Source organism: Canis lupus, chromosome 23 (genome assembly GCF_003254725.2).
Source record: "Canis lupus dingo isolate Sandy chromosome 23, ASM325472v2, whole genome shotgun sequence".
Lineage (NCBI taxonomy): Eukaryota > Metazoa > Chordata > Mammalia > Carnivora > Canidae > Canis > Canis lupus.
This window is the reverse complement of record NC_064265.1, coordinates 30282630-30306982: the sequence shown is the minus strand read 5'-3', so window position 1 is coordinate 30306982 and position 24353 is coordinate 30282630. Positions and strand designations below refer to the sequence as shown.

Sequence of the window (24353 nt, the reverse complement as noted above, 5' to 3'; positions counted from 1 at the left end):
AGAAAGGCTTCCTTCCTTTGGATGAATAGTCCCACAGTCAAGTGCATAGCCTGAAAAGTCCAACCAGGTGCCTTTGTCCAGTGAAAACCTGGTGACTTGTCTCTGAGGCAACCACATTCCAGAGAAACATCTAGCTAAACTCATTCATTCAGCAAACATCAAGACAGTACCTGAGGGCAGTGGGAAACTAGTACTTCCTGAACTCCAGCTATAAGCTGGCACTTGAATGTCTTCTTTCATCAAATCCTCTCAGTGGGCATTATTATTGACATTTCACAGTTAAGGAGGTTAAAACATTTGCCAAAGGCTCCACAGTTCGTTAGTAAGCAATACAGTCAGAATTTGAACCTGGGACTCTCTGATCCCAAGTCCATGTTCTTCCTACCTCATTATGCCAGGAACACAAAAAAGCACAAGATATGGTTCTTTCTTTCAGGGGACACAGTCTAGTGGAAAAAGGAGATGATCTACAAAAATGTCAGTCAGTCTTGTTATAGAGACCACTTCACCTCCTGATTCATTGCTGTATCTCAGCTGATTGGTACATTTAAGAGCCTAGATTCCTGGGAGGGATTTTTAGGGTTTGTGTTTTTCCATTAGGTTTATGCTATTCTATTTGATCACCACAACTCCTTCAGGCTTAGCAAGGTGAATTTTTTGTTTTTTTCTTTTTCAATGTTATGTAGCTACTAAAGGATAAGGCCAAACTTCCAATGAGTGGGATTCTGATTCTAAAGGTCACCTTCTTTTTTTCATTGTGTCACACTGCCTCCTGGGTTCCTTGGGTGAGATGGTCTATGGGCTGCTTGCATAAAAGCTGGGACCCCAAACAAGAGAGTCTAGCATGGGCAGGAAGTCCAATGTCTAGGCCAGCTCTATAAACCAAGGCAGCAACAGGCAGTGGCATATGTCCTTTGGCCATTAGTTTTGGTCCTTGTCCCCAGTCTAATGGAGGAGTCAGCACTTAAGAAAGTGACAGGTAGTCAGTGCAACCAATTCCACATAGGCACGAACCTCTAAAATAACTCTTTTTAAGAAATAGAGCCACAATATTTACTTAAAAAATAAAAGGAATTCTTTCATATCATTAAATTCCCTGTTAGTATTCAAATTCCTGAATGTATTTAATATATTAATTTTAAATAGTTTGTTTAAATCAGGATCCAAATAAGGTCTAAACACTGAAACTGGTTGCCACTTATATCACTTTTAATCTACAAGTGATTTCTTTCTTTCTCTCTCTCTCATTTTCACTTTCCCTCTTTGCAGTTTGTTTCCAGGTAACTTGTTCAGTATAGTGTCCTGCATTCTGGGTTTTGTTGAGTGCATCTGTATGTGGGAAAGATTTTTAGGGTAAAGAATGAGGCACTTCTAAGAATGTGGTCAGGTGTAGTGGAGATTATAGATTCTGGAATCAGAGAAATCTGGGTTTAAAACCTTAAACTGCAATTAACTATATGAACTTGAGCAAGTTACTTAAACTTTATTTTTTAATTCTCTAACCTATAAAATGGGCTTGAAAAAATGACAGGGCCTAGTAGGTAGTGAATCTAGGAAAAAATGTTAAAGATACAATTATAAAAGTCGGTAAGACATTCAAGATGTAGCCAGTTATCCCTGTTTTTCCTCTCCCATATACTATCACAGGAGTGGAAAGCACCAGTGGTGACTTCCCAGAGCATTCACCTCAAAGCAGAAGTCTCCCTCTGGGCAATCTGTGGTTTTGTTTCACTGGCATAAAAGAACACTACTTGGTGAATCACTGTCTAAGTCTGAATTTCAATCTGTTTCTTACTTTCCCTTGTGTCATCTATCAAAGCACCACAACTGAACTGATGTGTAAGAGCTTGTTCGTGACAAAGTTCACAGTCTCGCTGCTTTCTGTGATAGTTGGAGAAATGGTGATCAGAGTGAAATGACTTGCTGGAGGCTCCTGCCTTGCACTCCTCCCTTGCACCATTTCTCCTCTTTCCAAGTTGAAGCACCATCCTTCAATACACCTATTCTCCATTTTGGTTTTAGATTGCTTCATTGTGTGTACCACCATCTCACATACCACACATTTTGCTTATTTATTCCTGTTTTATTAGTCTTTCCCCACTAAAATGTCAGCTTCATGAGGGCAGGGACTTGATCTGTTTTGTTTGCTATGTCCCTAAGTCCTAGAACGGTTTCTGGCAAATAGAAGGGACTTAATTCATAGATGATATGATTGAACCATGTTGAAAAAAGTCTTTTTCAGTTGTTATTTGGGGCATCCACACCAAATTACATCTTTAACCAAGATGACTTTAAAGGTTACAAATAATTACTGTTTGTTAATGCTCCTCAGATTTCTATCTGCTAATTTTCAAAATTTGGTTTGGTGTTTATGTTCCTGCCTATAATTTGTTTTGTTTCCAATCTGTTATTCACTAAGCCATCTGGGCAATCTGTAAATCCATTACCCACAATTTGGAGAATCTAATTTCTTATAAAAATAATAGTTTTGATATCTGCAAGATCTTTAAGTTTTGGCAAAAACTTCCTTTTTCTTCCACTGAGATAACATTTATTGCTTCATTACTAAAGGTGGTAAACTTCAGCATTTTTACCAGGAGCAGGTCAAGCATCTTGTATCAAGGGAATGGTACACATTTTTTAAAAGCCATCATAGTAATATGGTAACAGCAATGCACATCTTCCTTGGGGATAGGAATCCCTTTCAATTTTCCTATTGTCAAATTTAGATGGGCAATAATAGCATTGTAGAAACACAGAGAATGTCTGCCAGTCCAGGAACTTGGAATGCTTTTCAATCACTCACAATGACATAGCTGTAGTACACATTTGAATAAATTCTCACTCTGGAAGCCTAAAGGGGTTTACAAACCATCCCATCCAGGCCACACTGGCATTTTCAGTGTTCCTCTTCTCACATAGGGAAGTTTCATCCACAACTTGATTGCTGGGGGCCTTAGTTCCTTGGGCTCTGTCTTTGGCTTGCTACCCAGCTTTTCCTGGTCTATGACAATTCACCTGGAAAGTCTTCTGGCTTTTGATTTGCATCTCCCCAAGACCCTGTTTTTTTGACTTGTCCCTGGGTCTTACATACTGTAAATTGAGGGCCAAGAATGCCCACCTTGAGTCTTAGTCAAGTCTTTGGGGACCTTGTCAGCTGAGTAAGAGGAGAAATTTGATACTTGGATTCATTACCAAAACATTCTAGGGGCACCTGAGTGGCTCAGTGGTTGAGCGTGTGCCTTTGGCTCAGGGCATGATCCCAGTGTCCTGGGATTAAGTACTGCATCAGGCTCCCTGCAGGGAGCCTGCTTCTTCCTCTGCCTATGTCCCTGCCTCTCTCTGTGTCTCTCATGAATAAACAAATAAAATCTTAAAAAAAAAAAAAAAAAAGACTCCGGAGACATTGATAAGGTTTATGCACAAAGAAAATATGTTTACACTGTTTTTATACCTGCACCCCTCCTTGTAATGGCAAGGTCCTTAGTTTCCAAGGTCCAGAATTCTACTTGTTGACTACCAGGCATGGTGGGTATACTCTCATAGAGCACTGTGTCACTGGGATGGAAAGAAACCTAGTGACCACATAGCTTCCTAAATGATGATGCTAGAGATAAATTGTATACCTTTATAACTGATGCCCAATGGATACGGATTTTCTTTTAAAAATATTTTAAAAATGAGCCTTCCTCAATATCTATTGTCAAATACATTTTTATAGAGGATACCTATAGACGGAAGGAAAACCAAACTGAACATCCACAATCTCTACACTCAAAAGGAATCACTCAACCCTTTTGTACATTTCTTCCAGTCGTCGTCGTCGTCTTTTTTTCTTTTTAAAGAATGTGAGGAACACATTTCTCTTTTTAAAGTCTTTTTCTCCCCCTCCCTATGTGTTTTCTTTTATTCTTCCTGTTTTGCATGATTAATAAAATACCTAATGAAACAGGAACTCCAGAGCAGTTGATTACTGGAAGCAATGTTTGCCTTTTTTCTTTTTGTCATTTATACGTGTTTCAGGAAAAGCTGCAGGGCTTTAAGCTATCCCTAGATCTTAGTAGTAAGGAGATCTACTTTGAGAATAGGTGCTAGCTAAAACTGCAGAGTATGTGTGTATGAATTTCTCTCTTTATAACTGAATAATATCAATGTTCATTCACCTATATATTTTGCTTTTTTCTTTTAATGTTAATGTGTAACATAGAAATGAAAATGATTTTGTGAAAAGGTGCTTCTATAGTGTCCATTGACAAAGTTGGATCAAATTTAATTTTCACTCCCTAGAGATCTGAAGTTATAAAATCTAACTCTCAGATATTTCTTTGGTCTTTATTCCTGAGGGGGACCTAATTCTCTACATTTGCTAATGCCACTATGGTTATTGGGCTTGATAGAATTAGCATGTCAGTGAGATTTCCTGCTGGGGTAGCTGGGAGCCTGGAAGAGGCAGGGGCAGTTGGGTTGTGTTGTTCCTGCCTCCATCTTGACTGGTTCCTCACCGAATCTGTGTCTGGCAGCTACCACAGATCCAAGCTCTGGTGGGCTAGGGGCTTGGGTGAGCGGTTGAGCATTTCTGTGGTTATGCAATCTGGTCTAGTTCTTATTCTATACATCCAGGTAAGGTCCTCAGGCTTTCTATGCTTCAAAACCATTTAATGTGATAAAATACTCAAAAGACTACAGGGAGAAGATACCTTCCCTACAGATCTAAAACAGAACTTTAAAAGGTTAGAGTGGCTTCTCTTTGTCTTAGATCCCCCATCAATTACTGAGTGATCATAGGCAAGTCATTAAACTGCTGGCTTCTGACTCTTCATCCATCAAAAGAGGATATTAGTCTATGCCTTTACCTTCTTATATAGGGTATTAGGATGATGATGATACTTTGTATTAAGTATTTCCTGTGTGCCAGGCATTGTTCTAAGGACTTGATCAAAATTATCTTATTTAGTTCCTGCAACCATCTATGAGCAGGGAACCACTAGTATCTCTGTATTACAGATGAAGAAACTGAGACACCACAAGGTTAAACAACTTTAAGATTATACAGTCATGAGATGATGATGTCAGAAATTAAACCAAGGCATTTTGGCTGTATTGCTTCAAAGGAGATATTTTCAGGAGTGCTTTGCAAGGGCAGAGGACTATGCAAATCCAAGATGTCACTGTCATCATTATTCTCAAAGAGAGATATATTGATAATAATGAGCTTTGGGAGTTATGCTGAGCCATTTCTAAAAACTGGGCCATTCCAAATCCTAAATGGATGCTACCTGTCCTTGCCCCATAGACTTTCAGGCAAAATCTAATTCATCCACTAACCCCAGGACAGATTCCATGCTATAAGGCACCAAAAAATCCTCACCAGCCCTAGACTTCTGTAGGACTAGGTAGAGAAATGGCTTAAGTATGCAGGTTACAGCTCTCTGACCTTGGCTGTAATACATAATTGGAGGATGCTTACATCTTTAGATGCAAAAGTGACTCTGAGAATGAGGTTCTCCAAGAGACCAGCTGTATAATCATTCCTTCCCAATGCATGCATGTTCCTAGGAGATGTATCAGTTTGAGAATTGGAAATAGGTCTAAAAATTGTGTTCCATTACTGACATCACAACTAATAATCTGAAAGTGTTTCGAAAGCAACTGATCCTCCTATTTGATTCTGCCTTCAATTAGCATCTACATGATTTAATAACAAAGCTGTCATCCTCTCTTATTAACTGAATGCTGAGATACTGATAAGAGGTGGCACATGCTTTGGATTTGTCATCATCCTTTTTATTTTCCTAAGCTATTAGCAAAAATTTTTTTCCTCCAAGCATTACTTTTTTCAATAAAGTCTGAGCCATTTCTTTTCTTTTGAGCTGTTCGTTTATCTTAATTTGATGGGATATAAAAAAAAAAAACCCTTAAAAATTCCTACAGGAACACAGCTCCATCCATTTATTCATGAACAGTCATGGCAGGGATCAAATCAGGCAAGTCTTCGACTGGAGATATTAATAGAACAGCGGAAAGGAGTTAATCTTGTATTAGATTACAGTGGATAAGAAAACTGTCATATAATTGGTAGTAGCTTTCTCTAATTTGAATCATCCAGGCATTAGAGAAAAGCCTTAAATACACATTAAAAAGGCCCTCATGTTTTAATGCCATATTAATGCTCTCTTCACAGGAGGTAGCAATTACTTTAGTGTTGCAAGTGGAGGAGCAGTTCCTCTCTATGCCAGGAACACTCAGAAAAATCTAAAATGCTGGTCCAAAAAGAAAGGAGATTTACTAAATGTAAGGGAAAAATGGTAGTTATGCAGTGCAGGAACTAAGCACCATCATCTTGATTGGGTGATGAAAATTAGTATCAATGAGAGGCAGATGGATATCAGACATCATTTGCTTCCCAACGTGTGGCTCTGAGGTCATGCCATCACCTAAGTGGCATTCCAACTTGGAAATACAAATAAATAGAATCAAGAGGAAACATTAGGCAAAGAAAAAGCAAAGAATATTTATCTTAAAATGTATTTTTAAATAATTTTTAGGTTATTTTCAAAACTATAAATTTTATGAAATTTTGGGGTTTTTTTGGAAATACATTTTCAAAACTGTAGATTTTATAGAACACATAGGCTTAGGAAGTGTTCTAGGCTAGAGAGAGAAACATAACAGAATAGATATTATTTCAGATTGAATTTTGTTCAGGAGAAAAACATGTTATGAAGCACATTCTAATTGGTAAAACTGGAATATGGAGAAAAGTGTTGTACAATTAAGTCTAGTAAGGTTGGTAACTTTACTGTGGTTATGCAAAAGAATGTTATCCTTAGGAAATGTACACTAAAGTATGTAGGGTGAAGGGCATGATAAATGTAATTTATTTTCAAATGATAAAGCAGATGGGCAAAATGTTAACATTCAATCAATGGATATATGTGTATTTTTTGTACTATTCTTACAACTTTTCTGTAAGTTTGAAATTATTTACAAATAAAAAGTTGTTTTGAAAAGTCATTCCATTACGTTGGGATGTCAATTCTTTCAAAATTGACCTATAAATTTGATATAATTCCTATCAAAATCCTAATAGTAGAAACTGATGAGCTGATCCTAGAATTTATACAGAAATGCTAAGGACCTAGAAAAGCCAAAATGATTCTGGAAAGGAACAACAATGTTGGAGAACTTTTACTACCTGATTTCAAAATTTACTATAAATCTACAGTAATTAAAACAACGTGGTACAAAAATCCTAATTCAGAGGGATATATATATACACCCTTATGTTTATAGCAACATTATTTACAATAGTCAAGATACAGAAGCAGCCCAAGTGCCCATCAACTGATGAATGGACAAAAAGGATGTGGTGTGTAGTACAATGGAATATTATCCAGTCATAAAAAAGAAATCTTGCCATTTGAAACAACATGGATGGAACAAGAGAGTATAAAGCTAAGTGAAATCAGTCAGAGAAAGACAAATACTAAATGATTTAATTCATGTGGAATTTTAGAAATAAAAAAAATGAGCAAAGGGACAAAAAAGAGGACAAATCAAGAAGCAGACTCATAACTATAGAAAATAAACTGATGGTTACCATAGAGGAAGGGGTCATGGAGGGAATAGATGATATAGATGATGGGGATTAAGGAGTGCACTTGTAATGAGCACTGGGTGATGTATGGAATTGCTGAATGACTATATTATACACTTGAAACTAATATAACACTGTATGTTAACTAATTGAAATTAATATAAAAAGTAAAAAAACAAAAAACAAAAAACAAAACAAAACAAAAAAAAAACAAAGGGATGCCTGGATGGCCCCAGGGTGTGATCCTGGAGTCCCAGGATCGAGTCCTGCATTGGGCTCCCTGCGTGAAGCCTGCTTCTCTCTCTCTCTCTGTGTTCTCATGAATAAATAAAATCTTAAAATAAAAAGTAAAAAAAAAAAGAAGGATGTGGTATTGGCACATCCTGTTGATATAGATCAACAGAAGAGAACGGAGTCCAGAAATAAATCCTTATATTTACAGTAAATTAATTTGTTTTTTTGAGAAAGTGAGCAGGAGTGGGAAGGGGCAAAGAGAGAGGGAGAGAATCTTAAGCAGACTCCATGCCCAATACAGAGCTCAGTATGGGGATCTCTTTCACAAACCTGAGATCATGACCTCAGCTGAAATCAAGAGTCAGATGCTTAACTGGCTGAGCCACCCAGGTGCCCCAATAAATTGATTTTTCTTTCTTTTTTTTTTTTAATTGATTTTTCATAAAAGTATCAAGACAATTCAATGGGAGAGGGGAAAGTATTTTCAACAAATGATGCTGGTACAAATGCATAGCCACATGCAAAAATAATGACATTAGACACTAATTTTATACTGTACACAAAAATCAACTCACTATGACACACAAACCCAAATGTAAGAATTAAACCATAAGCTTTCTAGAAGAAAATATAGGAGAAAAATTTCATGACTTTGGGTTGGGCAGAGAGTTCTCAAAAATGATACCAAATGTATAACCCATCAAAATTAAAAACCTTTGTGCTTCAAAAGATAACATTATGAAAATAAAGTCCATAGACAAAAACATAAGCTGCAGGAGAAAGTATCTGGATAATATAGCTTTGATAAAAACTTATATGTAGAATATATAAAGAACTCTTAAAACTCAGTAGGAAGAAAACAATCCAATTTAAAAATGGGCAAAAGATCTGAATAGACATTTCACCAAAGAAGACATTTTACTTACATATACGGTAATGAAATACAGGAAAAGATACTTAATATTATTAGTCATTAGGGAAAGGCAAATTAAAGCCATAATGAATATCAGTTCATGTCCAGTAGAATGACTATAACAAAAAAGACAATACAAACATTCGTGAGGATACAGAGAAACTGGAATATTCATACATTGCAAGTCAGTGTATAAAATGGTAGAGCCACTTTGGAAAATAACTCGGCAGTTTTAGAGTTAAACACAAACTTACTATATAACCTTGCAATTTCACTCTGAAGAATCTACCCAAGAGAAGTGAAATGTCCATGCACATGAATGTTCAAAGAGATGCACATGAAAGTTCACAGCATCATTATTTTTAATAGCCAGAAATTGGTACAATGCATATTTCCATCATCTGGTGAATGGACAAACAAAATGTGGTATATCAATATGATGAAACGTTATTCAGCAATTAAAAAGAATGGAATATTGATATGCTTGTGTTAGTTAATTTTATGTGTAGACTCGACTGGGCTAAGGGATGCCCAGGGAGCTGGTAAAACATTATTTCTGGATGTGTCAGTGAGGGTATTTCTGGAAGAGATAAGCATTCGAATCAGTAGGCTGAGTAAGGAGGATTGCCCTCACCAATTTGGCATGAGCATCATCAAATCCTTTGAGGGCCTGAACAGAACAAAAAGGCAGAGGAAAAGTAAATTTGTTGTTTGACCTAAAACATCCATCTTTTCCTGCCTTCAGACATTGATTCCCCTGGTTTTTGGCCTTCAGATTTGTACTGGAATTACACCACAGCTTTCCTGGGTCTCCAGCTTGCACATAATCACGTGAGCCAATCCCTCTTAATCTCTTTCTAAATATTTTTATCTTATTGCTTCTGTTTCTTTGAAGAACCCCAATAGAATGCTGCAACATGAATGAACCTCAAAAACATGCATGGTGAAGGAGCCAGATACAAAAGACTACATATAGTGTACAATTCTGCTTTTAAGAATGTCTAGATTCATAAATTCATAGAGCAAGAAAGCAGAGGAGTGGTGCCTGCAGGTGAAAGTGAGGAGTTGCAAATGGGCATGAAAAAACTTTCTGGGGTGGGTTGGAAATGTTCTATAATTGTGCCAGGTGATGGCTATACAACTGCACACAGTTCTGAAAATCACTGAACTTCATACCTGCAATGGGTGTATTTTATGGTATGTAATTTATACTTCAACAAAGCTGTTTAAAAAATCAAGATAGCCAGGTTCAGAAGGCAAATGTAATATATAAGGCTCTGTCAGAGCATTTTTGCATGATCATGGCAGAATCAGGATGTCAAACTGTTTTGGAATGAGATGACCACAGCCTTCTTATAGCACACATAGGAGAGGTGAAGAATTGAGCTATGAAAAATGTACTGGGCATTATGGTGGTTGCTCTTCTTCTTTCTTCTTCTTTCTTTCTTCCTTCTTCTCTTTCTTCTTCTTCTTCTTCTTCTTCTTCTTCTTCTTCTTCTTCTTCTTCTTCTTCTTCTTCTTCTTCTTCTCTTCTTCTTCTTCTTCTTCTTCTTCTTCTTCTTCTTCTTCTTCTTCTTCTTCTTCTTCTTCTTCTTCTTCTTCTTCCTCCTCCTCCTCCTCCTCCTCCTCCTCCTCCTCCTCCTCCTCCTCTTCCTCTTCTTCTTCCTCTTCTTCTTCTTCCTCTTCTTCTTCTTCTCTTCTTCCCCTTCTTCTCCTTCTTCTTCTTCTTCTTCTTCTTTTTTTTTTTTTTAACATTCCAGCTTTATTGGTACGGAAACCATTAAGGCTTAGAGAAGGGAAGAGATTTGCCCAAGTTGTACAACCATAGTAATACGTGACGAAGTTCATGCCAGAATCCCAGCAAGTCCATTAATGTTTCACATCTCAGATTCTCATTCTAATGACAGCAACACAAATCAATATTCTCCAATAATGATCCCAGTAGAGTTTAAGATTGCTACTTATCAAACCCTAGTTTGTGCTTAGATCCCTGAATTAATGCAAGTTTCTTGAAACAAATGATGTCACCTGGAAATAGAACAAATTTTTAGTGTCTGATTATAGGCAATTCTGCTAATGGGGGAGTTGTTGTCTAACATTTTATCATGAGAAAAACTAGAATCTTTAAAATTATGGGTAGGGAAAAGCTGGTAGAGTTGTACATAAACGAGCTGCTTGGCCATTTGATATACTGGAGGACTTTTTATCTGGCATAAAAAGGCTTTCAAAGGATAAATGCAATTAAAGATGGCATAGATAAGCCTCAGGATATTGTGGAATGTTACCACCACCTTTTATCTTTTACCCCATTTTGTACTTACATATAATATTTGATAAAAATATTAACTTACATTTTAATTACATTAACTAGCCAATATAATCAATAAAAAATACTGTCTAAAATGTACATGAAGGGTCAAGGTGGTTGTTCTTCTTACATTGTTCTATTTAATCACCATGATAGCCGGTAAAGTTGATAACTATTCCTATTTTGCAGGTTTGGGCTCAAAAGATGTTGTGATGGCAGAGATATGCTAGGGTGGTTCATTAAGCCTGGATCTCACTCATATCATGAGACTTATTGAAAGTAATAGCTACCACATTGAAATGTTGGCTTATATACAAAGTAAAGTACTGAGCCACAAATAGTTATAAGGTCAGAGGCTACATTAACAGAAAGAAACTCCAATTTCCTGCTTAGGCAGAAAGGAAACAGCAACCACATTTCTATACAATCATTTGTCTTTCCAATAGATTAAAAAAAATCTACAACAAAGTAATCAATTAAAATTGTATTTCCTTGATATTTCATTATGATATCAGTCAAGTCTCTCAAAGTGAACTGTCACATAATTACATGTGATTTGATCGTCATAAATCAATCTTGGGTTAGTAAATTAACAGTAATCAATTTAGGGGTATATTTAGTTTTTAATGACTAAGGCTTTCATGTTTCATTAAGATTGAATAATGAATGAATAAATATGAATAAACAATGAACAGATTCCATTGGTGCTTAAGTCTCTTGATTTTATTTTATATTATTTTGTTATTTATTTATTTTTAAGATTTTATTTACTTATTCATGAGAGACACAGAGAGGCAGAGACACAGGCAGAGGGAGAAGCAGGATCCCTGCCGGGAGCCCAGTGTGGGACTTGATCCCGGAACTCTGGGATCACACCCTGAGCCAAAGGCAGACGCTCAACCACTGAGGCACCGAGGCGTCCCAAATCTCTTGATTTTAGGAGAGGGATATTAGGAAGTTGTTTTCAGAAGTATACTGACTCAGCAAGTTAGTATTAAATCATACTGATTTTCTATACAGTGAAATGTTTAGGAAAGCACCAAAGAAAAAGTTGTTTTTGGCAAATCTTGAAGTTCACTGTGAAATTTGTCACTGTTACAAAATACCTCTTTCGAAAGGTCCATAATTTGCCCACTAACCCGCTGTGAGAGCTATCTGCTCCCTGAGGGGACACTGACTGACATGGCTGATGCAGGACAGGCAGAGTATGTAACATGTACCTCCTCCAAAAATGGCGGTATTGTTAAATTGTATCTAAAAGTGTTTTCAAAATGACAACTCTAAATAATGTATAAATATATACAGTGATTATTCTTGAGATACTCGCCATCCCTTTAGCCCTTTAAAGTGGCTTTAAAGCACTTCTATTTCTACAATGGAAGTTATGTTAGAAAATTTAAGATGAGTGGAAAAACGGAAAAATTTCCCACAGACTAGCTCTATTATCAAATAAGCCTAGGTTATGATATTTCCTGACCACTTCAGCCTCTACTATCAGAACTTGTCAACAGACACTTAAAAAACAGGGTGGGAGATTATGAGGTCTACGGTTCCATCTACAACCTCCCTCCACTAAGGAGCAAAGTAAGAGGAGCATGAAGCTTAATACTATTCTTCTCATTCTCTCTCTCTCTCTCTTTTAAAGACTTTATTTATTCATGAGAGACACACAGAGAGAGGGGCAGAGACATAGGCAGAGGGAGAAGCAGGCTCCATGCAGGGAGCTGGATGTGGGATTCGATCCCAGAACTCGAGGATCATGCCCTGAGCCAAAGGCAGATGCTCAACCGCTGAGCCACCCAGGCGTCCCTATTCTTCTCATTTTTGAGGGCAGACATGACATATGTGTAGGGGTGTGTCAGGATACCCAAATGTTGCAGTATAATGCTGACCTGGAAGGTCAATATTACTTGAAGATTAAAAACACTATAGTATTAAACGCAGCTTAGAAAATTCAGAAGGTTCATGAAATACTATATTTTTAATGAGTGGCTTTGGAATATGTCTCCTGTCCCAAAGAGTATAAATGTCTCAATATGCAATATGTACATTTCTGCATGGTCCTGTGGTCCCATTAATAAGTCAGTTTGAGTTTTAGTAAGATAATAAGCAATGAGACACCTGAAACCACACATTTAAGTTTCAGATGATGAGGGTAGCAAGATCATGGATTCACTGGATGTAATCCCATGATTCCATTGTACCTCCCTTCCTCAGCCATTTTATAACTGAGGACACCAAGGTCTAGAGATGCAGTGAAGTTTTTGGTTATCCATCACAGCAAAGGCAGGAAGCCAGGTCTCTCCTGTCCCATGGTTGGTAGGCAAGTGTTCTTATAGAAAGCGTCCTCAGCTGTCCTTATGCTATGTGCAAATCAAAAGGCAATGAGAAAGAGTGGATAATGTAAAGCTTAAAATACAGTTTCACTATATTTTTTTGTGCATAATTGTGCTAGGTTATGAATATTAGGAATACAGAACCAAATGTAATGAAAATGACAGTCGGTTTCAGGCTTGGAAGAGGCTACGGAACTGAAATGACTGTGCTAAATGCTTTCTATTACTTGTCTTCCCCTAATCCCATCAGAATCATTACTTTTATCTCCTAAATATGCATTGTTAAGAATCCCTCAAAGTAATTATTAACAAGTGAGCCAGCCAGTGCTTGTAAACCATTTTACAAACACATAAAGCTCTGCAAATGTTTATTCTCATTAAAGAAACTAATCAATAATGGCATAATACAGAATTCCTAGATAATGCTTTTTAGCACTGCTCACTGTGTATGATAGGAAATGATATAGTTGATGCCTGAACTTTGGTTAAACCTGTCAGGTGAGCTGGGGAAAAAATGCATTTTCCACTTTTCTGTTAGGACAATCAAAACAACTAGATATGAGTCTTATACTACCTGGAGTTATCCTTTAAAGCCTGTGTCTTGTGGATTACGTGCTGCTATTGCATAAAATATTTCCATGCTTTTTAGGTCCCAAATGCAAATCTTAAAAGAAGAATGGCTTTTTTTGAGTCACCTTGCTTGGCATTAGAACTGAATGTAGGCTTGCTTACTGTGTACTTGGGCATTAAAGGGACAGGGAATAGGAGATCTTCTTAATGCTGCTCTTTACAGTTTCTTACCTGGGAAAACCACCCCTAAAACACAGACACCTCTTACATTATAAAACAGACAACAGATCCTTTGCTTGTATGTGTGTATTAACACACATTTTCTTATATACAATATTTTCTTAAACATAAATATTTTCTTATTTTCTGTATCTTATGCTGTGGCATTTGAAGCCTTGCAGACTTGAGAAAGGACTGCCCCTTCTAATTAGATAATTAGAATTATCTAATTCTTGGATAATTAACTCAAGGCCTTGATATGTAGACCAACCAATACTGAGTCTGTACCCTCAGTCATTATCAAGCCCTTAAAGGAGACTATCCCTCTGCTCCAGTCACCCCAGGGCCAGGTACTAGGCAACTAGGAACCACCCCAACAGGCCAGAGCTGACTAAAATAATTTAAACTAGCCAATTCTAAACTTGTCTATCCTGCTTACCCTGCCTCGTCCATTCTTTCTCTTGAAAATCACAAGAAAGACTCTCACCCGTGTTTCCCCTTGCTCTGTCTCCTGACCTTAGTGCTTCCCTGAGTGGCCTTGTATGTCATGTCATGCTGTGTCTCGTTTCTAGAGATCTGTGGGTATAAACTTCTTCCCTTATCATGGTCATTTCTGTATCTTGGGTACATTTTAAAACAGAGTCCCTTACCCAACACTATCCATAGTTAGCAAACTAGGGTAAGGGTGGTAAATTTGCTTTTCTGGGCACATCTCCAATTTCCTCCTTTGCCCGGCATTCTGTTGCTCCAGGACTGGCTATAGGCTGCCAGGCAACAGCATCAGGTATGCTGCATACAACTCCTGGACATTAGTCACCCTCTTTCAGGTCTTATTTACTTAGGTGCTTATATTTTTAAAATGTCATCAGGACCAACTTCTTACCCCTCCCAAAACCCCTTGCACATTCTTTATCTTTTGAATATTTGTGAGCTTTTCAATAGCTTGACACAGTGAGCTGTGGAGCAAGGAAAGGCATGGACCTGCGAGGTAGCCTATGGATTTTAACTATGACACCAACATGTTTTACTGAGGTGTCACTGGCTCATTGCAATTTCCCAGAAACTTGAGGTGAAAATCAATTATTCCTATTTTCTTCTTACTCTGACATTCCACCTTTTGTATTTTTGGTTTTCTGATTTGTCACAGGAAGAACATTAATAAAATGTGCTAATGGGATATGATAATTAATTTATAATTGGGGAGAATGGGGAACAGATGTATGATTGTTAACATTGGGATGGTCCAGGAGAAGACTCTGTGTGTGTGTGTGTGTGTGTGTGTGTGTGTGTGTCTGTTAGGTTGAAGATGTATGTTGGCCTAGAGGGATGGGAACCATTTTCAGTTTTTGCTATTTATGGTATCATTCTAGGCAAAGAAGAACTGTGGGCCTGAGATATAAATAAGAAAAAGAAAAGAAATGCCCTGTGATCCACTAAGATCTTTGATGGTTTTAGTCTAATGTCATCCAAAACCTTAAGCATAAGTTGAGTAACCCGGTGGTGGATCTAGGGGTAGAGAGTGTGTGTGTGGGGGGGGCAGAATTTCTATGAGCTCAACCACTCCAAGCCATCCCCTAAATAATACTGCAGAAGGAAATGGCCGGGCTTGCTATGCAAATGTAGCTTCAAGGTAAGTCTCCTGAACACCCCCTTCCAAAAAGACTGCCAACCCCATCTCTATCTATGCAGAAATTCCAGAGAATTGGGCTTGACTTCTAAATTAACTTCTGTCTACAGGATATCAAAACAGCCATGTTTAAGAAGAAAGACTAAACTCACCAACTGGTTGGTTAATCTATTTGCTGCTGAAGTGTTAATCGATTTTTATTTCCCTCACTGAAACAGAGGCAAATTGTTTCTCTTGTTTGAAGAGTGGCTTTATGGATACCAGGTGACCCAGGAGGCACTGAGCAATACCAGGCTGTACAACATCATCTAATATCTGAAGCCTTCACCTTCACTAAACTGAAAGTTTTATAATTTCCTCTCACTGTTCCTAGATTACACTAGCCATGAGTCAAGCATGAACAGCCTTGTAAGAAAGTATCCTTTCTCTCCACAGTTCAGATTTCCCCAACAGGAATTTGGGTAAGACTGCCACCTCTGTCCCTCAGCTCAAAACAGGGAGTAGTGTTGGCAGCTCTTCTGGAAACCTAATTTTTTTTTCTTTTTCAAAAAAGATTTATTTACTTGAGAGACAGAGAGAAAGAGGGAAAGCAGGTGTGAGCAGGAGGAGGGGCAGAGGGAGAGGGAGAGGGAGAGGGTCTCAAGCAGACTCCTTGCTGAGTATGGAGCCCAACATGGGGTTCCATCCCATGACCCTGATATCATGACCTGAGCCAAAACCAAGAGTTGGACGCACAACTGACTAAGTTGCCCAGGCACCTCTGGAAACCTATTCTAAACAAATTATCCCAAAAGGATGAAGAAGCCATGGACAGTATTGCATTTATTTATGATAAAAAACTATAAGCAACTTAAATGTTAAACAGTAGAAAAGTAGTTAAATAAAGTGTCAGTATTACCTAGTGATACAAGCACAGATGAGCACATGCTTATCTCTATCGCTCACTTGCTGTGGGATCTTGGGTGGGTTATCTAACTTCTCTGAGCCTTGATTTCCTTATCTATAACATGAACGTAACAGAATTGTTAGGAGTGTGAAATAAATATTATGAGGATGAGTTAATATTTGTTATAATATTTATGTACCTGGTACATAGGAAGCACTATGTAAATATTTGATAAAGTCATACCGTTGCTAGATGGAGAATTTTGCAGCTTTTACAAAGATCATTATCAAGACTACAGCAAAGAAGAAAATGGTTATAATAGAAACGGTCCCATGAAAATCGTAAGTGCTCTATTTAAAATATGAATATGAAAATTCATCAAGAAATTATATAAAATGGGAACAGTTGTTTTGGGATTGAGATAATCTTCTGTTTTCCAAACATTTTGTGTAGATTTGTAAGTTTTAAGGAAGTCCTGACAAGGGTTAGTGAGGAGTGGTGGGAGGGATAGAGGAGAATGTTCTTTCTGGGCCTCTGGATGCAAGGAATTACCTGGTTCTTCTGGCAAAGTTGTAGAGTTGTCTGCTGAAACCTACTCATAAGAATACTCTCCAAGAGGGAGATAAATGGGGAAAGAGGTTTCAGTAGCCAGGGGCAGAGAAGAGGGACTAAAGTCAGGGGGACTGGCACTTCTTTTCTATCTATTCTGATTCACTAGTGGTGTGGTCCAATGGGGAAGGCTTGAGCTTAGAGCATCTTTGCAGCTTAGTTAGACAAAGATATCAAAGAGATCAAAATATTTGAGACTTACAAGTTGGGGATAAAATACTTTTATTAGTGAGGGATGTGTCACAGTTGGTGAAATAACTGACAACAGAAAAGATATCAACACCAACATTAAACATCCTTTCCTCACCTCCTGTGATCTGTTATCAGCCTTTACCAGGAGGGCAGCTTCTCCAGGATAAAGCAGTATGGATATAAGAGTCCTGCACTGTGTGTCTACCTGAACAAGTCTTTTTTTTTCTCTCCCTTCTCATAAGCAAAAATTCTCAAGACTAGAAAGAAACCTTAGAGATTACTTCAGCCAGTGCCTCTTGGGGCTGGTCCATGGCTTACTATACCACTGGAGAGCTTAAAAATATACAGGCTCCTGGGCCTTCTTAAAGAAGTAGCAGCTCTGGGGTGGGGCCAGAATCCCAGATTATTATTATTATTTTTAAAGCTTTATTTATTCATGAGAGACACACAGAAAGAGGCAGAGACATAAGCAGAGGGAGAAGCAGGCTCCCCACAGGGAACCTGATGCAGGACTCAATTCCAGGACTCCAAGATCATGATCTGAATGTCAGATGCTCAACAACTACTGAGCCATCCAGGTGACCCCTAGATTATTTTTATTTTTTATTTTATTAAATTTTTAAAAATATTTTATTTATTTATTCATAAGAGACACAAAAAGAGAAAGGCAAAGACACAGGCAGAGGAAGAAGTAGGCTGCATGCAGGGAGCCCGATGCAGGACTTGATTCTGCAACTCCAGGATGACGCCCTGAGCCAAAGGCAGGGTTTAACCACTGAGCCACCCAGGCATCCCCAGATTATTTTTAATCTCTCTCCACTTCTAAGGTGAATCCAAGTCATTTGTATGAATTGTAAATCACCCAGATCACTTTAATTATAGAAAATAACTGACCCAAAGTTTTCTGTTTCTTCTGCCTCTTCATTACTTTATCTTTTCTTTTCCACCTTTACCCTGTTTCTTCTTCTACCTCTCTCAAAATCCTTCTTTTTCTGAGCTGGGACTGGCACTTTAACTATAAAAATGGAAATCCCCAGGTGCCTGGGTGGCTCAGCAGTTGAGCGTCTGTCTGCCTTTGGCTCAGGACATGATCCTGGAGTCCCAGGATCGAGTCTCGCATCAGGCTCCCTGTGTGGAGCCTGCTTCTCCCTCTGCTTGTCTCTGCCTCTCTCTCTGTGTGTGTCTCTCATGAGTAAATAAATAAAATCTTTTTTTTTTTTTTTTTTTTTTTTAAGGGAAATCCCAGTTGGGGGAAAGGAGGTTGACAATGTACTGTCACTAATAAACATACTGGCATTTTTCCAGCATGGCCCAATATCCTGACATCTGTCTCCAGCAGAGAGAAGTATGCCTAAGCCATGCACATGTCTGTCCTGGCAACCATACAGGGACACAAATGAAACACTCTAAATTAAATTCGAGTGAGCTATATGCCTAATGAGCATTATTAGTGTGTCTGCATGAATTTAAGAAAACGCTTGCTAGCCTGATATTGTGCTGACCCCCTTTAGAGATCAAGAGGATCTGAGTTTTAGCTCAGACTGGGTCTTGTTCTTTTGTCTTGATCCAACATCTGAGGACTGAGGGCCCCCATACCACGCCACTTAAGAAAGTGGGGATAGTAGACATCACCAGGGGTCCGTCATTCTTGCTGGTTCATAGTATCTATTTTTCTTCCCACCTAATGAGAAAGGTGTTTGCTTAGATTCTATACCTTTGAATCAGACCACTTTCATTCAATCTTTATTTATGACCTTTCTGTGGTAGACCTCAGCCCCACTGTCCACCAATGGCCCCAAACAACCTCTGTCCTGCTTCACTGACCCTTGCCACATCAATGGCCTTGGCTCAGGCAGGTGCCTCCTCCAACCTGCCCATCTTCACACAAGAAATGGGACAGAGATCTGGACAAACATAAAGTGAAAATGAAATGCTCAATGAAAATGTCTGATTATTACTTTTTATTAGTGTTTTTTTTTTCAGCCTAGCAAACTGGTATTAATAGTTTAATACATGGTACTTCTTAGCCTGGCTAAGTTCTGGAAACACAGGCAGAAATATGACTTCTTTGTTTATTGGATTTTTCATGCACTTTGTGTACAAATATAAATCCCCATGAGAGTTCTAAGCACCTTGCCTCCTGTGTGTAACTTCTGTTTTAACAGTGTTACACACAGGTTAAAAGCCCCAAAGGTTTTTTTTGTTTGTTTGTTTCTTTGGGGGCAGATACTTTTGAGATTTAAATTCCAACTTCACTGTTTTAATGGCTTTAAGGTTTCTTTTATTTCTTTGGCTTAGGTTTTGTTTTGTTTTTGCCTGCCTTTTAATATTTAGTAAAATTCTTTTGAAAATTTAAACATGACTAAGAGAAAGCCAAGAAAAAAAGAGACTTTTGAATGGTTGAACCAACCAGAGTGTTATGGGTGAATAAACACTTGGACATTAGACATACTAGGAGCAACAAGAATGAAAATAAGGGGCAATGCAACCCACACCATGTGGTTTTCTCTTCTTTAATGAGCCCAGCTGCACTACTGGTGTGCTTATCCAATAGAATCCCTTCTAGCCTATAGTTATTTATCCCTCTGCAGGGCATGAAGCAAGTAGAATAAACTAAGTTGTCCAGCAGGCAGTGGTGGCCCTAGCATCAAACTCATTACCTCCCTCCTGGTTCTTTCATTGTCCCTTGGGGATAGGAAGACTGCTCCTAGGCAAGTCCCTGCATACTTGTGCTCTTCATGGGAAAAGGGGAAGCGGGTTTCTAGGTAACAGTAATAATAACAACTGACCCTGACACTAGGATTTATAGGTTTTTTAAAGATTTTATTTATTTATTCATAAACGATAGAGAGAGAGAGAGAGGCACAGACACAGGCAGAGGGAGAAGCAGGCTCCATGCAGGGGGCCTGACATGGGACTTGATCACGAGTCTCCAGGACCACACCCTAGGCTGAAGGTGGCGCTAAACCATTGAGTCACCTGGGCTGCCCAGATTTATAATTCTTATAATGCTTTCAGGAGATTTCATTTCATGCTTGCAACCTTCCAGGCAGGTGTATGTGTTATCACCAACTCCATTACAGAAAAGGAAACTGATGAGCCCAAAGTCACACGCCTAGACAATGGCAAATAGGTATGGGACCAGAGCTCTAGGGGACCACTTCTTCATCCTTCCCTTCTAGAGGAGTTGCTCTTAAAGGCTGCTTCTAGATCTCAACTGCTAGGATTCTCAGGGTAAGCAGTATACTATCTAGTTTTTGCATCAAAATTTTTGGATAACTTACACCAATCTCTAAACTTGTCCTTTTTAGAACAAACACAAGTATTTATGATCTATATGCCAATATGTGACTTTAGTATCCCAAGTTTTATCTAAATTCATCATTTACCCATAATTTGTTGTTACAAAAGTGTGTTGTGGGGAGTAGCTGAAAACAGCCTTTGATTAACTTAATAAACCCCAAATGCTTTTGCCCATAGTAATACTATGAGTGTTAGTCAACCCTGATTTTATACAAGAAGCGTGTATACTATTCAGTTAGTGGTTCTGCTTTCATTAGACTGAAATGGCACATACATTCATTTCTTTAAAAAGAATTCCCCAGGAAACAATAAGGACATATGGATGTCTGAAATCTCATAAATCTGAAATTACTCCAATTGTGAATCTGCCAACATCATTAAAGGGAATGGGCTGGCCTATCATTTCCTGAACTTCCCCATCCTGGTAGCAGCCATTTAATAAAAGCTGATGTGCATCTAATTTTAATTAGTTTCTATCAATATGATAGAAGTTTAAAAAAATCAGCAAACCAATAAAATATATCTCAATATTGCTACATGGGAATTAAATAGATTCTACCTTTCTGCAAATAAGAGAATTATCACAGGAGGCAAGTGTCCCATCTTGAGAAATAATCCTTATATCAGTATTTAAATGAAATTGCCTGGAAATAATCATATTTGAAGGAAGTAGAGAAATCATCCTGAGATGAGTCATCATGTAGTGATGGTTCTGTGATATAATGGTATGCATTTTTGTGTTTTATAGTTTACCCTGGCTTCTCAAACTCTAAATTGGATTTTTTAAAAAAGTAAAACAACACAAAAATGGTGGTTGCACTTTTTATTACCACATTCTTCTGAGAAATTAAAAGAATTTTAGAGCCATGTTGCTACCAGCCCAAAATAGCTCTAGTATTAGAAGATTTTACTGGACAGTAAAACTTTCTTCCATACATTTAATACTATCACTTTCCTTCTGCTTAAAGATGCCCTATATTTTTATAAAGAGAAATACAAATGCTCATTATCCAAAAAAGCAATTCTGGTAAATTAAATTCATTCAAGTCACATCAGATAAGGCACAGGGGACTAAACACTTCAGAGAGTAGAATAGTAATACTCAGACATAAGAAATCCAAGATCTTTAGCATACTAGTGTGGTCTATCTTTGCCAAAAGGATGGCAGTGTTCCAATCTGCAGCATCTCCCCTCAGTGCACTGAAGCTGATTTCCATGTTCCCAGCTGCTGTTGGAAGTAAACCTAAAATTCATATTGACAATTTCTTAGTTCCCCAATTGTACTCTAATTGAGATGATGGCTCCTGCTTCCAACCTATACCAGACCAGACTGTGATACAAGAAGTCTTCAATTATGTAAAAAACTCCTATATACAAGATGTGGGTATATTTTACTCCCATTTCCTTTAAGTAGAGGAAATGGAAATGAATTTCAGCTGTACAAAGGATGCTTATGCTTGATGAGTTAGCCAGTGAAACCACTTAATGTCTGTCTCAAGAAGCAACTAAATATAAGGGGTCCTAATTTATTAGGTGTTGGAAAGTTGGCTCTGGCCAGCTTTCTGGGCAGGAAGTTGGCAAGATGAATCCTTAAAATCCATTCCATTTCAGGAACATGTATTGTGGTAATCTTTGCCCTGAAGTGCATCTAATTCAAGGCTGGACAGTGTCCAGACTCATTCATTTAAGAACTGACGTTTGTTAAGGGCTTACTATATGCCAGGCCCTGTGTTAGGCTTGGGGCAGGTATGAAGGTTTCTGCCCTTGAGGAGTATGATAAATGTTTTCATGGTGGGAAGTACTAATTTCAACAGGAATTCAAAAGAAGGCAGGACTGGCTCCATCTGCGGATTGTGTTGAATAAAGCTGGTGTCCAGATTCCTTTGACAAACAGCAGTCTAGGTATAAACACTACCCAGGAGAGTTAACATTTCTGAAAGGTGCCTACTGTTAAACTGATTCTTCTTAGTGTCTCAGAAAAAGCAACTGTCTTTGAAGATTGAATTATACAAGGTTCTACCCATTTTGTACTTAAGAAATAGTACATTTTTATCCCTTTTCTTAAAGCTCCATTCACATAAGATCTCATCTGTTATTACTGGCTGCAGAAAGTAAAGCATGCTAGAATACCAGTTTTATAGAAAAGGAAACAGAGAGGTAGAGAAGGTTTCATTTGGCCAGGTTATTTGGCTTGGCTGAGGTTAAACAAGTAAGTGACATATGAACTAGAACTGGAAACCAAGTGTCACCTCTTTTTTTTTTTTTTTAAGATTTTATTTTTTTATTCATGAGAGACACAGAAAGAGAGGCAGAGACACAGGCAGAGGGAGAAGCAGGCTCCCTGCAGGAAGCCCGATGTGGGACTTGATCCCAGGACTCCAGGATCACACCCTGAGCTGAAGGCAGATGATCAATCACTGAGCCACCCAGGTGGCCCAAGTGTCACCTCTTTCAAGTCCAGAGCTCTTCACAAAACTTTATTTGATAAAATTGATAATAAATTCAGAACTCTACAGTAGGGGAGCTGTGACTAAGGCATCTGTCTGAGCAAAAGAAGGAGGACCTTGATGCTTGAGAAAAACTTGATAATATAACTATCTTCAGGGTTCCCATAATGGGCAGGCTAAAAGCCACACAAAGTTACTGTAAACTGCAGAGCACTTTGGGGTGGGTTGCTCCTGCCTGCTGTATTTTATGAACAGTTGAATTCCAAGTTCCAGCCGTGTTGTTTCTCTCTTATGAAGATAATTAGTGCCAAAACAAAGAACAAATAGGAGGTAGCCATGGGAAGATCAAAGGAAAGCCTGAGACCAATCCAAAACCTCACTGGGCCTAATGAAGACTGCATAAGGAACCTAGCACCTGGTAAGGTTGAAACAGTAGAAGTGGAGGGGAGCTTAACAGGGAAAATCTTATTTTTAATTTTTTAAAGATTTTATTTATTAATTCATGAGAGACACACAGAGAGAGGCAGAGACATAGGCAGAGGGAGAAGCAGACTCCCTTTGGGGAGCCTGATGCAGGACTCTATCTTAGGACTCTGGTATTGTGCCCTGAGCTAAAGGCAGATGCTCAACCACTGAGCCACCCAGGTGCCCCAGGGAAACTCTTTTTAAAAGAAATCTTATTAGAGCCCTAATATTTATAAAACAGCTTCCTCCCCATCTGAGAACTTTTTGGGAGCACAGTTTGAAAATCTGTACTTCCTTGAACTCCACCTCCACCTCCCCCCTCACTCCCTTGTCTATACTTACAGATTATGGCATTTTATATTCATGTGTAAAAAATTCTCTTCTTCCCTTTGCCAATCTGGTAAACTTCTATTCACCCTTTAAGGTTCCTATGAAATGTTTTCTAACAAAATCATCCAAGGTGGTTGTTAAACATGCAAATTCATGGCCTTTATTTCAAATGTACTAAATCCAGATTTCTGTTGTTATTAAGCTCCTGGGGGGATTCAGATGCATGGTCAGGGTTGGGAACCATTGCAGATCCTACTTTACAAAATAGTTTTTAACAAGAGATGATTTACAGTGGGATTAAATCCAAAATTTTTAGG

General features: G+C 38.2%; 1 protein-coding gene across 31 annotated transcripts in view; it reads right to left on the bottom strand.

Annotated features, from left to right (window-relative positions):
• The window catches only part of TMEM108 (transmembrane protein 108), a 343659-nt gene that overhangs the window by 62236 nt on the left and 257070 nt on the right, over positions 1–24353 (bottom strand). The gene's annotated exons all lie outside the window — the stretch shown is intronic.